At 38.0% G+C, this 6,494-nt stretch overlaps 1 protein-coding gene across 1 annotated transcript in view; it reads left to right on the forward strand.

The window, feature by feature from the left end:
* CPA6 (carboxypeptidase A6) overlaps nucleotides 1-6,494 on the forward strand; it is a 384,439-nt gene that overhangs the window by 70,400 nt on the left and 307,545 nt on the right. The gene's annotated exons all lie outside the window — the stretch shown is intronic.

Consider the following 6,494-nt stretch of genomic DNA (forward strand, 5'->3'; position numbering starts at 1 on the left):
CAGTGTCTTGCAGAATCTTCTGCACCCATCAGCTAATGAGGAGAGAGAGGGTGAAGAGGCTCTTAAGGGAGATTTCAGGGGCCAGGCCTGAAAGAGGCACGCTACCACTTCTGCCCACATGCCACCGGCCAGTCTGGTCACCCAGGAACACCTAGATTTTAGGGAGCTGAAAAATGTCTGTAATGTACTGAGGAAGGAAAGGAGAACACAGATATTGACCAGCACTGCCAATCTCTGTCACAGGCATACAGACATGCACTTACCTAAATCCCAGCATGAACTCTGTTTGAACAGATGTATGAAGGCAACATGTTAAATTTCTAAAAACTTAAGACACAAATATTTCATTCTTTTGTGAACTTTCTTTGTTTTCTTTGCTTATGTAAGGACCCCTTTAGTATTATGAAGCAAAAGGAAAAGTGACAAAAGCTTACGGTTAGCAGAATGTGATTTTCAAGTTGATGTACAGGGTTCTATACTTCAGGTAATACCATTTAGTCAGACATTAGCCACTCAGTGCTTATCTGTTACTGTGTTTTAAAAAAATAACTGATTTGTGCAGTAACCTTATTGTAGATAAAATTGTACCATACTAACTACATAAAAAACTCATTGCCGTCAAGTCGATTCCGACTCATGACCCTATAGGACAGAGTAGAACTGCCCCATATAGGGTTTCCAAGGAGCAGCGGGTAGATTTGAACTGCTGACCTTTTGGTTAGCAGCTGAGCTCTTAACCACTGCACCACCAGGGCTCCACTAACTACCTAAGACAGTTATATTTGCTATCTCAAGTTTTATATTCACTGGTATTTCATTGCCTCTTGAAACAGTTTCCGTATTTGAATATATGAGATGACATATTCTCTTTAATCTATCTAAAAATGAAATATATATTGAAGTTGAAATTAAACAAAATCTCTATGGATTCACTATGGTATTTTCTGACTTTTTAACTTGATAAGAATTTTCTTGTATACCTAACTTCTTCTAATGTGTCCTATATGGTATACTATATAGTATCGGCTCCTTGAGTTGATATAGCTGTTTAGATTGCTCTTGAAAACTTAGTAGAAATCTTAATTTCAGAATTTCTGACTCCTAAACACTAATATTTCTTCACATCGCGTCCATGGTGTAAAATAATATACCTTTGAATAAGCACTAATGTTCTCATTTAAATGTGTGACTTAAAATATCACACATCTCAAGTAGATTGCTGGAACCACATTTCTGATATACTAAGTTTATTTGATGTGGTGAGAATTATTCATACAGATTTTTAAACTTTGAATTTTTGATAGTAGTTAATATTCACGTTACCCTGTGTATTTCTGTTGGCATTGATAACTTTAAATGTAGACTTGTGTGCTGCTGAATCGATTCTGGCTCATAACAGCCCTATATGACAGAGTACAGCTGCCCCGTAGGGTTTACTAGGCTGTAATCTTTACAGGAGTAGATCACCAGGTCTTTTCTTCCACAGACCGGCTGGTAGGTTCAAACCACTGACCTTTTGGTTAGCAGCCAAGCACAATGAGATCACAGGATAGTTCACAGAGAAGATGACGTTAAGAGCACAGTCTTAAAAAATAATGAGCCGGATTGCAACAATTTATGGCACAGTATATTCAGATCTGAGAAAATTGCTAGCCTGTGGGGCTTCCTTAATCACTGTTGTCGTTACTGTTAGTCGCCTTTAAGTTGGCCCCCAACTCATGGTGACCCATGTATTGCAGAGTAGAACTGATAGGGCTTATTTATCTTCCTATCCCCAGTGACCACCACAGTGCCAAGATCACAAGAGCTTGTTCTAGAGATGGATGGATAGATGGATGGATGAATGGATGGGTAAACAAATGAATATTAGAATAATTTGTTCATTCATTTATTCCTCCAAACAAATGAAACTAGGACAGGACAGGATAATGTCATGCAGATGAGACAAGGAAGAATTTCAATATTGGGACATACACTGAATTTGATGTCATGAAAGTCTTTGACATAAACCTCAAAATTAAAGGTCTAGACTAAAATGTGATTCCCTTATTAAACTCGTGTATTAAAAAGTCTACAGCAATTGAAATAACCGGCTGTGCAACCCTATCCTTAATCAATGCGATTTTTCTATCACTGCTAACCCCCACTTCCCCGCTCTTTGCAACCCCTGCTAACTACCAGTAAACTTTCGTCTCTGTACATTTGCCTTTTCTTGTCTTTTTATATAAGTGAGATCATACAATATTTTTCCTTTTGTGTTTGACTTGTTTCACTAAGCATAATGTCTTCAAGCTCCACCCATACTGTAGCATGTATCAAGACTTCATTTTTCCTACTCGCTGAGTAGTGTTCCATTGTACATATTACACTTTGTTTATCCGCTCATCTGTTGATGGGCATTTAGGTGGCTTCTACCGTTTGGCTATTGTGAATAGTGCAGCAATGAACATTGGTACACAAGTCTCTTTTTGAGTTTCTGCTTTCAGGTCTTTTGGGTGTATACCTAGGAGTGGAATTATTGGGTCATATGGTAATTCTATTTTTAGTTTTTTGAGGAACTACCACACTGTTTTCCACAACGGCTATACCATTTTGCATTCCAACCAGCAATGGATAAGGGTTCCAATTTCCCCACATCCTCACCAATGTTTGTTATTTTCTGGGGTTTTTTTTTTTTTTTTTTCACCTTAGCCATCCTACTGGGAGTGAAATTGTATCTCATTGTGGTTTTAATTTACATCTTTCTGTTGGCTAATGGGAGCCCTAGTGGTGGTTAAGTGTTCAGCTGCTAACCAAAAGGTCAAGAGTTTGAGTCCACCAGCAGCTCCTTGGAAACCCTATGGGGCAGTTCTGCTCTGTCCTATAGGGTTGCTATGAGCTAGAATCGACTCAGCGGTGGGTTTTTTTATTGGAGTGGCTAATGACACTGAGCATCTTTTCATGTGTCTGGTGGCCATTCAGATGTCCTCTTTGGTGAAACGTCTATTCAAGATCTTTGCCCATTTTATGATTGGGTTATTTATCTTTTTGTTATTAAGTTGTTGAAGTTTTATATATATTTTGGTTATTAGGTTCTTATTGGATATATGGTTCCCAATGATATTCTCCCAGTTGGTAGCTTATCTTTTCACTTTTTTGGTAAAGTCTTTGATGACTAAAACTTTTTAATTTTGTGAGGTCCCATTTATTTATCTTATTTTTTGTTGTTGATGCTTTTGTTGTTATATTAGATAATACATTGTTAAAAGCTAGGCCTAACAGTGTTGCCCCTGCTTTTTCTTCTAAGAGTTTTATGGTTTTAGTTTTCATATTTAGGTCCTTAATCCATTTTGAATGTTTTTGTGTATAGAGTAAGGCATGGGTCAATTTTCCCAGCAGCATTTATTTATTTTTTATTGTGCTTTAAGTGAAACTTTACAGCTCAAGTTAGTTTCTTTTACAAAAATTTATGCACACATTATTCTGTGACCCTAGTTGCTATCTTTATTATGTGACAGCACAGTCCTCCTTTCCATCCAGGATTTCCTGTGTCCATTCAACCAGCTCCTATCCCTTTCTTAGTCTCATGTATCTACTTGAACTAAGAAGTACACTCTTCACAAGTATCATTTTATGTCTTATAGTCTGTATAGTCCAGTCTCATCTTTGTCTGAAGAGTTAGCTTCGGTAATGCTTTTAGTTCTGGGTTAATGGAGAGTTGGGGGGCCATGTCTTCTGGGGTTCCTCCAGTCTCAGAGCATTAACTCTGGTCTTTTTACTAGAATTTGAGTTCTGTACCCCACTCTTCTCCTGCTCTGTCAGGGACTCTCTGGTGTGTTCCCTGTCAGGGCAGTCATTGGTGGTAGCCGGGCACCATCTAGTTCTTCTGGTCTCAGGCTGATGGAGTCTCTGGTTTATGTGGCCCTTTTTGTCTCTTGGGCTAATACTTTCCTTGTGTCTTTGGTGTTCTTTGTTCTCCTTTGTTCCATCTGGGTTGGGACCAGTTGATGCATCTTAGATAGCTGCTCGCTAGCTTTTAAGACCCAGATGCCACTCACCAAAGTGGGATGCAGAACGTTTTCTTAATAAACTTTGCTATGCCAGTTGACCTAGCTGTCCCCTAAAACCATGGTCCCCAGACCCCTGCCCCTGATACTCTGTTCCTCAAAGTGTTTGACTGTGTTCAGGAAACTTCTTAGCTTTTGGTTTAGTCCAGTTGTGCTGACTTTCCCTGTATTGTATGTTGTCCTTCCCTTCAACTAAGATAATTCTTATCTAATATCTAGTGAATTCCCCTCTCCCTCTCTCCCTCTCCTCGTAACTGTCAAAGAATGTTGTCTTCTGTGTTTAAACCTTTTCTTGAGTTCTTACATTAGTGGTCTCATACACTATTTGTCCTTTTGTGACTGACTAATTTCGCTCAGCATAATGCCTTCCAGATTCATCCATGTTAAGAGATGTTTCATGGATTCATCGTTGTTCTTTATTGTTGCATAGTATTCCATTGTGTGAATATACCAGAATTTGTTTATCCATTTGTCTGTTGTTGGGCACCTAGGTTGTTCCCATCTTTTTGCTATTGTGGACAGTACTGCAATGAACATAGGTGTGTATATATCTATTCATGTGATAGCTTTTATTTCTCTAGGACATATTCCAAGGAGTGGGATTGCTAGATTGTATGGTACTTGTATTTCTAGCTTTTTAAGGAAGTGCCAAATCGATTTCCAAAGTGGTTGTACTATTTTACATTCCCACCAAGAGTGTATAAGTATTCCAGTCTCTCCACAACCTCTCCGACATTTATTATTTTGTGATTTTTGGATTAATGGTAGCCTTGTTGAGGTGAGATGGTGTCTCATTGTAGTTTTGATTTGCATTTCTCTAATGGCTAACGATCATGAGCATTTCCTCATGTATGTTAGCCGCCCCAGTGTCTTCTTTGGTGAAGTGCCGGTTCATATCCTTTGCCTATTTTTTAATTGGGTTATTTGTCTTTTTGTTGTTGAAGTTTTGCAGTATTTTGTAGATTTTAGAGATTAGACCCTGATCAGATATATCATAGCCAAAAATTTTTTCCTAGTCTGTAGGTTGTCTTTTTACTCTTTTGGTGAAGTCCTTTGATGAGCATAAGTGTTTGATTTTTAGGCGCTCCCAATTATCTAGTTTCCCTTCGGGTGTTTGTGCATTGTTACTTATGGTTCGTATTCTGTTTATGCCATGTATTAGGCCTCCTAGTGTTCTCCCTATTTTTTCTTCCATGATCTTTATCATTTTAGACTTTATATTTAGGTCTGATCCATTTTGAGTTAGATTTTGTGCATGGTGTAAGGTATGGGTCTTGTTTCATTTTTTTGCTGATGGATATCCTGTTATGCCAGCACTATTTATTAAAGAGACTCTTTTCCCCATTTAACAGACTTTGGGCCTTTGTCAAATATCAGCTGCTCATAGGTGGATGAATTTACATCTGGATTCTCAGTTCTGTTCCGTTGGCCTATGTATCTGTTGTTGTAGAAGTACCAGGCTGTTTTGACTCTCGTGGCAGTATAACAGGTTCTAAAATAAGGTAGCGTGAGGCCTCCCACTTTGTTTTTCTTCTTCAGTGTTGCTTTACTTATCTGGGGCCTCTTTGCTTTCCATATGAACTTGGTAATTTTTTTTCTCCATCTCATTAAAAAATGTCGTTGGAATTTGGATCGGGATTGCATTGTATCTGTAGATCACTTTGGGTAGAATTGACATTTTCATAACGTTGAGTCTTCCTATCCATGAGCAAGGTATATTTTTCCACTTACATAGGTCTCTTTTGGTTTCTTGCAGTAGTGTCTTATAGTTTTATTGTACAGATCTTTTATGTCTCTGGTTAGATTTATTCCTAAGTATTCTTGGGGCTATTGTAAATGGTATTGATTTGGTGATTTCCTCTTCAAAGTTCTCTTTGCTGGTGTAGAGAAATCCAACTGATTTTTGTATGTTTATCTTGTATCCTGAAACTTTGCTGAAATCCTCTATTAGTTCCAGTAGTTTTCTTGTGGATTCTTTGGGGTTTTCTGTATGTAAGATCATATTATTTGCAAATAGAGATACTTTAACGTCTTCCCTACCAATTTGGATGCCCTTTATTTCTTTTTCTGGCCTAATTGCTCTGGCTAGGACCTCCAGCACAATGTTGAATAAGAGTGGTGATAAAGGTCATCCTGTCTGGTTCCTGTTCTCATGGGGAATGCTTTCAGACTCTTTCCATTTAGGATGATGTTGGCTGTTGGCTTCCTATAAATGCCCTTAATTATGTCGAGAAGTTTCCCTTCTATTTGTATTTTGTTGAGAGTTGTTATCATGAATGGATGTTGGACTTTGTCAAATGCCTTTTCTGCATCAATTGATAAGATCATGTGGTTCTTGTCTTTTTTTTATGTATTGGATTACATTCATTGTTTTTCTTATGTTGAACCATCCCTGCACACCTGGTATAAATCCCACTTGGTCATGGTGAATTATTTTTTTGATATGTT

This window comes from Trichechus manatus, unplaced genomic scaffold, assembly GCF_000243295.1.
Source record: "Trichechus manatus latirostris isolate Lorelei unplaced genomic scaffold, TriManLat1.0 scaffold00018, whole genome shotgun sequence".
Lineage (NCBI taxonomy): Eukaryota > Metazoa > Chordata > Mammalia > Sirenia > Trichechidae > Trichechus > Trichechus manatus.